Here is a 12124-nt window from a genome sequence, read left to right as displayed (position 1 = left end):
TGCCACCTAACCCGTGTCATCGATTACATTTAAATTTACATTTCTTATACAATGTTAATACAGTGTACAATAAACTGTATGATTTAGTTACAAAATCTATTGATAAAGTAATTGTAATAAATGTATGAATAAAATGATACAAAAAATGTGAAAAGACAACAATATAAAAATAAAATAAAATGAATTAAAAATAAATAAAAATAAAGATATGTAGACAAAATACATAACATAAACATACAAGTTACATCATAGTATTTGAACACAATCTCTGCTCTGCCAAAAGAAAATTCTTTACTTCATTTCGGAAAGATTCTATTTTAGATATGCTCGACATGGTCTTAGGTTGGGCACTCCATATTTTTGCAGCAAAATATGAAAACGACGACTGATATGCCTGTGTGTTGCAGAGTGGAAGGTTAAATTTGAAATTATTTCTTGCATGGTGGCTGTGAATACTGGTGCGAGGGATCAACATGTCTGCCAGATACGACGGCTTGCCAGATTAATAATTATATGAATAAGGCAATATGTATGCAGTAGTCGCCTACGGTACATATTGAGGATATTCTTATTATTTATGTTCACGCCTCGGAATGCAAAATATGAACCGCATGCACGCATTTTGGCATTTTTGAATTTTTGCTTGTAAAGTTTTATTTATTCTACCAGAGTACACTACGTCACAATAGTCGAGAAATGGATATACCTATAAGTGTTTCAACTAATCGCTGCTTGATTTCTGAAGATAATAGTTTGTTAAATTTAAAGAAGAATCTAAGTGTTCCAAATGATTTATTGATTTGGCGGCTAATATGCTCATCCCATGATAGATGGTGGACCTTGGGTCGCGTTCTAAGTTGCTAATGCCTGTATTGTTCTCAGTCTCGTCTCTACTCAAATACAATTCGGTGTATTTTCGTACACAAAACTACACGTGTGAAGTCTTATTTGAGAAATAGAATACTAAACATACGTATTTAGATTTTTACTATTGTTTCCCTGTCATAGATAGACAATGAGATCAAGATCGATTAAAACTTTAAAAATATTTAAGAAATCGATAGATATCGATTGGTTTCGAATGTTTCGATAACTCTTTCAGCTCACCAACATTTCGTATTTCTAATTCGAATGTTGTCGTAGATATTTTAGCGTTATAAATGTAGCCATAACTCTGAATTGCTGACCCCACTTAATCCCAAATAGACTACATAGCCGGAGATTTAAACTACCATTCAGAAGGTTTCACATAAAACTTAATATACAGGATGTTCTTAAACTCCCGTTACCATTATAATCAAACATAACTCTGAAACCAGGACCTCCCCGATGGCGTAGTGGTAGCATCGTTGCCTTCTAATCAAGGGGTCCCGGGTTCGATACCCGGTGGAGACACATAGTGGTTCGGATCCCACTTTAAACTGTAGGTCCAGTCCCGATTAGCCTTACTGTGCATAAGTGGACTTAAAACACGAAATCAACCAACCAACCATAACTCTGAAACCACATTTCTTTACAGAGGACTGATCACAGAGAAAATGTACTGCAATATGCTTGAACAGTTCCTACTCCCCAAGGTTGAGGTGTTGCAGCCATCCATTTTATTCCAACAAGTTGGAGCACCGCCACATTGATCTTATGATGTTTGGGACATTCTGGATAGATATTTCCCTGGGAGATGGATAGGCCGTGACTGTCCAATCATCTGGCCCCCGCAATCTCCTGAAATCACCCCCTTGTATTTTTTCCCTTTGGGACGTCAAGGATAGTGTCTACCAAACCCCTGTTCGAGACCTTGCTACACTTTGCAGAAGAATCAATGCAGGTGTGCAAACAGTTGATGCTGATACGCTACAGCGTGTATGGGTAGAAGTGGAATATCGTCTTCACATCCTGAGGGCAACCAGAGGAGCACACGTTGAGGTACCCTGACATACAAAATAAAAAAAACTGTTTGAGCTGCAGAACATTTTGCAATAAACTGCACTCCTCTATATCATGTGGTTTCAGGGTTAGAGTAAGGTGGGGTAAGACTGCGCGACGGGTAAGACTGCGCACCGGTTTTTCGAGGTGAAAATCACACACAGTTGGCACCACTGCCCCACCGTTACTTCGTGCAAGATGGTAGCTAGCTGTGGACAGTGGTGAAGATACGTTTGAAATTCGTTTTGCTGAGAGAGGCAAGTGAAAATATTTTGAGGGTGTTTGCTATTTATTTTGGTGCTACGTGTTTTGAGTACTACGTCACTGTGAATGTATACAATATTACGATGTTGATGGATAGAAGAAGCTGCGTTAATGCCGAGTCCACCTGTGTATTAGTTTCTATTGCTTTGTGCAATGGATGGCAGCATCACGTGATTTGTTCAGGAATGCAGGACGGGGCACGACTGCGCACGTGCGCAGTTTTACCCCACAAGTGTGTGGTTTGCTGGTGCAAGTGTGTGGCTTGCAAGGCCCAGTCATTAGATAGATCATTTTTTGTCCACTGAAGTCGTTTTATTCATCTGAGTGTGATAAGTGGATGAGTAACCATCCGGGTCGCCCAATCACAGTTTTCCAAGTGGCATCCATTTTTACAAAGGCATATGGGAAGGCAGCTACAGTTGGGAATGCCATGAAGGGCTTTGAAGTGACTGGATTATGCCCTTTCAATCGAGACATCTTCACTGAGGACGAGTTTCTTCCCTCTACTGTGACAAATGTATCAGCTCCAACTCCAGGTGAGCAGTCTTCAACAAGTGGAGTTAACAATACTGGACCATCCACCAATGACGTGCCACAGCAGGCAAATGTGGCTCATGCATCAGCTGAAACTCCAGGTGAGCAGCCTTCAACAAGTGGGGTTAACATTTCCGTTAACCAGATTCACCACTTACACGTGCAGAGCATATTCAACACAGCCGACGAAAGGGAAGGCAGTCTCAGGTGTTAACTGAATCTCCATTCAAAGTCAACTTGGAAGCCTCGTTGGCTGAGAAGAGTAAGAAGAAATTTCAGGGGAAACAGAAACGGAACATCGTTGTTGAAGAAGATGTAGCAAGTAGAAAACGCCAGAAAAAATTGCCCAAGTTGTAATGAGAAGTACAGCGATCCTCCAGTAGAGGATTGGATCCAGTGTTCCACATGTGACGAGTGGTGGCATGAAAATTGCACCTCGTATGAAAGAGGAACCTTTATTTGTGATTTGTGTTAACGATTCCTAACCCAAGTGAAGGACGAGAATAGTATCCCATATGATAGAAGAGCTTTTTTAGGCGATTTGTGTTTCTTTTTATACAAATATGACTCTGTGTAGAAAGTGCGCATTCTTACCCGAACTTGATCGCAGTCTTACCCCGCGGTGCGGGTAAGACTACGCATTTGCATGGTCACGGTTTTGTAATTGTTTCATGCAAGTAGTGGGAAAGTATATAGGATAAACTCAGGAAAGTATGAACCCCCCTCAAGCAGATTTGCCTATACTTAAAACTAGCTCAACATGAGCATATGAGTTTTTTGCTCAAGTGTGGAACCCTGTCTAATCCAAGATTTTTGTAAAAAAGCCCTCATGGATTCCATGAGAAAGTATGACCCCCCTCAGATTGATGAGGCTACACTTATAAAAGGCACTTCTGTGAGATTGTTGTCCATAATCCTGTCAAAAATATGCCTTTCTTGATATTTTTTTTTGGCCACACTTAAAACTAGGCCACCCTCACCCACACACACACATATTTACTTCTGGTTTAAGTTCAATTGGATACCAGCTTCAATTTGTTTATCTAATATTAAAACAATGTAATATGCAGAGACCCTCTAGAATTGCTCCGTTACTCTCTCATTTCTTACATCATAAACATATGATTTTTCACCTATGAGAATAACACTACATATGGTGTCATCAGGTAATGCCTCATGGAATTCACAGATAATTTTAATGTTTGTCCTGTCATTCACCACAACTTGTTTCCTTTTTGAAGTGTTAATTACAAACATGGGTCTCTGTGCTTTGAATTCATCTGGTGTGTAATACATGTCAGTATTGCCTGTAGTGACTCTTTTGAATGCTGTAAATGCCTCATATAATTTGAGGAAATCATCCTTGGACATGTCTAAATTGTAATTTTCTCTAGGAAATACCTCATTTCTGCCATTTTTAAGATATATGTTCTTGATGTTGCAGCTATCAAATTTACTTGAATTTTTTCCTGATTGTTGTGTCTTCCAGTCTGAAACAATACCACTACAAAATCAGGCATGTCGTATTGAATACTGGAGAATGAATTTGTAGCATCAAACTCATAATATGTACCAGATGCGGGCTTCTGTACACATTGATATGTATAAAATTGTAGAGGAACCTGTGGATTTTTTATTATATCTGCTTTGTATTTAAGAGCATAACTGGCCTCATATTCAACAACAGGGATTCTTAACTCCATAGTCTGAATAATGCATTTGCCTGCATCTGGTAGGGTATTAGGCAGAGCTTCCCCTGTAGAGTTTAATGTGCTGTACCTCATCAAAGCATTATTATCATTGGCAGCTCTTCTAAATGTAATTCTTAACCCACCCTTCCACATAATATCTTTGTAATCTGAGAAGAATCCTGGCAACAGGCGCATGGGGAACAGTACAGTGTGGTTTTTAGATAATATCTTATCACCAGCCTCAAATCCACCTATTTTGTAGTAAGAAGCCTCGGTTTTGGATAATTTTAATGTGGCCAAAGCTGTGGAGGTAATGCCGGGATAATCCACTCTGTTTATAACAACGCCATGCTTTCTGATCTCAATTTCAGAGAATAGATGCGGCACAAAATTATCTACCAATCTTATATTTGAATTTGCCGGATAATCTGTTCCATCGAGCTTTACAACATCAAATTTGATGTATAGATCTACTCTGTGGGGGTGTATAAAGCTATCCCCTACATCAAGATCAACCTCAATTTCTGTGTTGGGTTGATTTAAATTTGCAAATGTCCTCCTGTTTGGGGGAAATGATTGTAGCTCATAACTCTCAACATTTTCCATTTTTTTCTTGTATGTATTTTTATTTAAATGTTAATCTCTATGATAGCAGTTGTTGTGGCTCCAGCAAAATCAACTAATTCTTCTTTTTCATTAGTGACCATCAATTCAATATTATCTATTCTATTATGGCACACAGGAAAATATAATGTTGGGGATGGATTGTAGATGAAGGGCTCCATAAATTCAGAATTAGGTTTGAATGTTGCAATGATGCCGGTTTGTTTGTGAGTGCCTATGCCATTTGATTTGGTGATCATACCCTCTGCCACATTACAGTGAATATTCAGAGTCTCTATGGCTAAGAATTTGGGTATATTAATAGCAGTGTGTTTGATGCCTGGTTCAAGTTTTGTGTTGTTCTCAAAGCCTAACAGCTCTTTTATAGTACCCAGATCCACTGTTTCTGTAGCAGATACAATCTCTACTCTGTGAGTGACAGAATTTTGACTTAACACTACACCTCTGGGTAATTGAGCATTTAGAGTGGAGAGATTATACTGCCCTGGAGTAATGACAATTTTTTGATCCCCTACTGCAATTGTATTGTTGTGGTGTGTAATATTGGGGATTAGGTACATGCCATAAAATGCTCTGAGAGCTATTGTTTTGGGATATACTATGTCATCATGCAATTTGAGTTTCAATATTGAATTTTGGCTGGTGAGATGAAATACCCCCATGATGTTTCAGATACCACAAGGCTTTTTGAAAATCTTCAATTGATGGTTTATTTATTTGAGACATATATCTAAGAACAGATAAACACAAATGTCCGCAATTAACATCTTTGAAGTTTTGAACACGGGCATTATTGTAATAAAGATTAGCTGAATTTAGATATTTTATTAAATTTTCAGGTGGAACACCTCCAAATGAATCAAACACAAATGCCTCATTGTTTAAATATTTAAGATAACAGATCCAGTGAGTGCCCTGATTTTTGTACTTGTCCAAATTAACAATGCCACACTCTTTGTTGAGTGGTTGTTCCGGTAAAGAATCAGACATGTACACACCTCTAAAATGTTTGATGCCCAGTGGCTTGATTAAAGCTTCAATATCTTGGTTTGTAAGCGGCTCTTGTTTTTTTTAAACTTATTCATGGCTCTCTTAACACCTTTGCCTTGTTTCTCAATAGCCAGGTTGTGGCGCCTCTGCTCATCTAATTCTGCCCTATTCTTCTTGGCATCTATTACTGTTTTTGCTATGGCAGCTGATCCCCCGGCCAAGCTCCCCACAGCCCCGAGAGCAGCTAAGATGGCAGGAATAGTAAATATAAATCCCCCCACATGTGATTTTTTTCTTGATTGCTGTAATTTTTTTAATTGGGGGGTACTAAGCAACAATTTCATACCATGCCCTTTTGCAATACAAGAATTTTTTTTCTTGCGCTGCTTTTTGGTCAAAAGGCTGTCAATAGGCCCAAGAGATTTGAGACCTGCATAAGGTATTTGATACATAACACCCTTGGCCTTCATTGTAGGTTTATTATATACATATTCACAACCCCCACCCCAGTTTTTGTTTGGTGCTCATAGCTATGGTGGTTCCCAATGCTGATATTTTTTCACTTAAAGAAGCATCTTTGCTTACAAATCTGCCAAATGCAGCCTCTTCTAATTTCTTGTCTGCAACATGTCTCTTGTCAAGATCAGAATGTGTGTTGTATGCTATGTCATGGTCTTTACAAGCAGCATCTAAAGGATTAACACCAGGATCCCCTCTGTTTAATCTATGGTCCAATTTTGTACCGGGACCACAATATTGATAGCCTGGAATGTGTAGTTCAAATGGCAGCTTGTTTATAATGTCATTAACAAGGCCCCGACCCTCAGAAATATTCCAAAATTTAGGTGGTAGAGTATTAATAATTTTTATGAGATATCCAATCCCCTTAGTGTCATTCACTTTAAAATTAGACAATTTTGTGCTTATCATGTCCATAATTCCAACCTTTTCATTGTAAAAATTGTGGTTGCCAGCATTTTCCTCCCCAGCTATCACCAATAACCTATCTACAAGTTTCCTGACATCATCAACCCACACAAATTCTTTAGGCAGGGTGTTGTATTGTTTGATTCCACTGCCAGTCTTGATCTGAGACCATATGGGTTTGATTAAATTGTTGTATTTTGCTCCACTGCTAGACTTGACTCTTTTTTGTGAGGGATCATTGTTCTGGTATAGAGCATCTGATTTTATTAATATTTCTTTGTAATATTCATAATCTTGATCTGTATAGCTGCCAGGCCTTTTCCTAGTCATCAGTTCCCACAATCCAGGTGTGCCGGGGTACTTAACAAAAGCACCTTTTTCTCCAAGATGAGATTCTGAATAAACAATCAGATCATCCCCCATAAATGTTACTCTGAAATTGCCAATTCTATGTATGATGCTACCATCAAGCTCTGTGTCAGCATATAAGCCAAAGACCTCATCTTTATTGTCTTTAGGTGTGGTTAAATATTTTTGAGCAAGAAGACCCAATTCAATAGGATCCTGAGTAGCTTCAATTCTTCTAGGAGCAATAGGACTAGGTGTATGAATACTGGAAAGTGGGGTGAATGGATAATCTAATATGTTCCTTGCAGCTACAGGTATAAGCTCTGTGATTAAATTTTGATTTTGCTCTGTAACAGTTTTGATATTTTTACCTAATTCACCAATAGCATCAATAATAGGCTGTTCTGTTTGTTTGTGTTTTTCATAAATTCCACGGTTCTCTGATTTCCATCCCTTAAATCTTTTTACAAGATAATCTCTTAATTTAAGATCATCAATGATTGGCCTTTTCATGGTTATTTATTTATGTTTCAATGTCTAGAAAATTGTTGATTTTATTTCTGTATTTGCCACTATTGGGTGTTCTTGTCATATCAATTGTGACAAACCCATAACTGTCCTGGTTCCAGCACCAGCTGCAAAACTTGGAAAAATCATTGTAGCTCAGGTCCCCACCTACATATTCATCATGTATGTGTTTGAGATTGGTATGGTCTTGATCAAACACACATATAAAATTGCTGTTGTCTCGGATCAGTTGCTTGGGTATTTTTGAAAAAGTCTGTGCCAGGTAGAAGCAATCAATGTTTTTGTGCCGGCCCTGTGTAAAGAAATTTCTAACCTTGTTTTGATTATCCAGTATAATGTCATCAAACACAACAACAGAATTATCGAGACAGTCATGAAGTGGCTTAACATCTGGTTCAAAAGTGGCAATATCCAATCCATCATATAGCTTCATCAGCTGCTGATATTTTAATTGTTCCAAGCTCTTAGAAAAGATATACAAGTGCCTGTTTTTCCAGTCTAACCAGTTGGGTGCCAATAAAAAATTATCAACCATTAGTGTAGTTTTACCACAAGCAGATGGCCCAACAATAAGACACCTAATATTTTCAGGCAGCAATTTGCCATTTCTCTTATTCTGCTGTTCAGGTTCTGGCAGCCTCTTTATAACATCCCAGGTGTTCATATTATTATTTTGTTTGCATCGATCCAGCTGTGTTCTGGAAGTCCTAGCCATTTGACAAGTAACTTGTTGCCTTTTCTGCGGATAATTTTTTCTATGAGATATGTGTCAGGCTGTTTAGTTTTGCTGAGCTCTTGTTCATAGAACCTGCCTTTGAGAATTTCTCCTCGGTGATCCTTTATTATATATGTGTTAAGGGTCCCAGGTTTAATTTGAACCACTGTAAATAATTCAGTGCTCCAGTTTCTTGTAAAGCCTCTTTTGAATAAGTGCTTATATTTGCTGATTCTTACTTGATCCCCCACCTTGTATTTGGCCTTTCTTATTGTTGGCTGATATCTAGGATAATAAACAGTACTGATCAATTTTTGCTCATCAGATGAAGTTACTTCAGAGGGTTTCATGTTGATTGTGGAATGGACAGAATTGTTATATTTTTGTAGAAGTTCTGGAAGAATATTAATCCATTTATAATTACCTTGGAGGGTAAATTGTTTATACATAAGATTTTTTAAGGTTCTGTTGAATCTCTCTACAATTGAGGCTTTGAGATCACTGTAACTCGAATAATGTTGTATTGCCTGGCTTTTAATAAATTGTTGAAACACTGAATTATAAAATTCTTTGCCATTATCTGTTTGCAAATAGCGCGGTGATCTTCCACTCTGATTGATGATTGTTCTGATGGCTTCTGTAACACATTTTCCAGTCTTGGATTTGAGTGGCATAGCCCAGGCAAATTTTGAAAATGTGTCTATTACAGTGAGTAGATACTTGTAGCCCTTGTTGATTTTGTCTAAGTTTTTCAACTGTCCACTTGCCATTTCAATCAAGTCGCTTTGCCATAAATCATCTATGCCCTTTGTGACTACTGGGAGTCTCTTAAAATTATGTCTGGCCTGTCTGTGTAATTCATCAACAATAATTTTTCTAGACATAATATGTAAACAAGAATATTGCAACTATGGGGTGTTCAGCAGCTGAGACTGCAGGATTTTCTAAATATAATTTGTCTCCAATTTGTATTTTAAATTCCAGAGAGTCATCATCTTCAACATATGCTGTTTCTAATGTATTGGGATCTGTAAAATCCTCCAATTCTACACTGGTGATTTTTACTTTGTTATCAGCATTTGTTATTGATAAGGTGGGGTAGTGGTGTGCCTGTGGTTGAAGCCAATATTTGATCTTGATTGGTCTCAATGTGCCCCCAACAAAAAATTGGTAATAAAATTGTGCAGGGGACAGCATATATATTTTGCCTCCTGGTGTAAATGGAGAATCATATTCTTTGTTGGGGATGCTGTACAATTCAAGAATTACTGTATGTTTGGGATTTTCAATTATGCCTGTTATTTCCTTTTCTGCTGTAAGCAATCTGCTTGTTACAGATTCAAGGTGCTCATTGATAGTTCTAACAACATCATCATGGCCTGGCTTGATTTTTATGTCCACAACAAGTTTTTTGTATTGTTGCACAATTTCTTGTAGCTGGGTGGCAAAAACAGACAGAGCATTTGCTTGATTGGATTCCATGGTTCCTAGCTGTTGCTTGATATTAGCTACAATTTGTTGCAAATTTTCAACAACTGCCAATTTTGAATTTTGAGCAGTAAGATCATGAACCTGTCTTCTGATATCCTCAAATTCATTAATATGTTGATTAGTTGGAAGAGTGGCCACTGTCTGAGTGAGATGTTTGATCTCTGCCTGGATATTCTTGATATCTTCTGATTTCAATATCCTATTCACAGCTCTCTTAATATTTTTAAGTTCCTGTGATGTGGGCAAATTTGATACTGTATTTTGCAAAAATTCAAGTGCCAATTTTACATTGTTTAATTCAGAAGCATCAGCCACATTTTGCATAGCATTTTGGAGCAGGGCTATATCTGCCTGAGAGGGTGTGGATTGTTGTAAAATTTCAAGTTTTGTTTGGATATCATCAATCAAGTGATGAAAATTAGATAGTTCAGATTCAGTGTTGAGGTTTTCAAGCTTTGTGATTTGTTGCTGGACACTTATAAGTGTATCTACAATCCCAGGCAATCGGGATTCTAGTACATTTGTCAAATCACTTTGCACTGCTGCTATTGTACCCTCAAGATGGGTTATGGTACTTTGAATTTTTCCAAAATCTTCATATGTTTCAAGTTGCAGCTTAATATTTGCCACACTCCGAGTTATTGTATTCAAAGCATCAGAAGATGGCAAATTGTTCATAAAATTTTCAAGTGTCTCAATTTTTTCTTTAACCTCGGCTATGGCATTGTTCAAGGGGTCCAGATTAGGTATTTGGAGTGACTGAATCTGTTCTTTTAGAGTGGAAATCACTAGATCAAAATCTTCTTGTGATTTTATGCTTTTGACAATTGTTTGGAGTTGTGTCTGGACATTATTTATCTGCTCTTCTAATTGTTGTTTCAATTGCTCAGAGTTGTTAGCCTGGGTCTTAAATTTGGCTTGAAGAGCTGCTACAGCTTCTTCTAAACTTTGAAAATTATCCAATGTGGCCAGGTCAGTATATTTCTGAAGCAGCAATTTGAGTTCAGAATCAATTTTAAGAAGAGGGTCCATGCATTGTGATTGTAAATTTGTAATTTCTAATTGAAGACTGGCATTGAGTGTTGTTTGTAAAGCTTGTAAATCACTTCTTAATTTCTTGACTCTGACATCAAGCATCAGAATCTCATCACTGTGATCTTCATATCTTGTATGGCCAAAAATATCATTAGGCATTTTGTTTAGTGGTTATTTATTATAGAGTATCTGATTCTTAATCCTATAAAAAAGGGTATAAGCTTGTCATAAGATCCAGGGACCTCAATATATAAGCAGTCACCAGCAGAAACAGTATAAACAGTGCCAGAAATCATGTTTGAGTGCTTAATTCTGTAAATATTTCTCCCTACTGAAATTTTGACATCACCCTCAGGAGTTGTAATAAATTGCAATTGCCCACCTACAGGTAATTGGTAATGATTTAAATTATTGTTAAATATGTACAATATTTTGCCTGTTTTATCATCAATATCTGTAAGTATGCTGTTCAGATGAATAATTAGCAAGGCACTCAGTTTAGACAGCATAGACTGTATATCAGAAGAGGGTTGTGGTGTTGGCAGGTCCATAATACCTTGTTTTTTGAACCCAAATAAGTTCATAGGCATGTTTATTTATTTCAAATCATGCTCTGGAATTGGGCATTGATTACCATTTTTCAAATCACAATGACCCCATGGTAAAGTATGAATGCCACATGATAAAATGCATCTCTTATCATCATGTGGGTCCAGAGCCACTTTTCTTACAATATTGCTAGTCAATAAGTGATCTTCACTCTGAATTCTGGATTCTGATGTTCTGATTAAACTATGGGATTAGAGGCAATTTTTGTAATCCTCAAATTCAAGCTCTTTTTCAACAGTAACTCTGCCAATGCCCTTGGCCTTTTTGGCAGCAACACCACCACGTGTTTTAAAACTGTACATCTTGGCACTTAACCCAGCAAATGACACAATAACATCACCAAGTGTCTCATCTTTTAACTTGCCAGGCACCTTTTTGTTGTGGTGTTGAATCTCTGTATGTTCACTGGTATCAAAGTATTTAAACAATTCAGGCTGTGCTATAT

Source organism: Lepisma saccharinum, chromosome 22 (assembly GCF_977018435.1).
Source record: "Lepisma saccharinum chromosome 22, izLepSacc3.1, whole genome shotgun sequence".
Classification (NCBI taxonomy): Eukaryota; Metazoa; Arthropoda; class Insecta; order Zygentoma; family Lepismatidae; genus Lepisma; species Lepisma saccharinum.
This window is presented reverse-complemented; position numbering follows the sequence as displayed.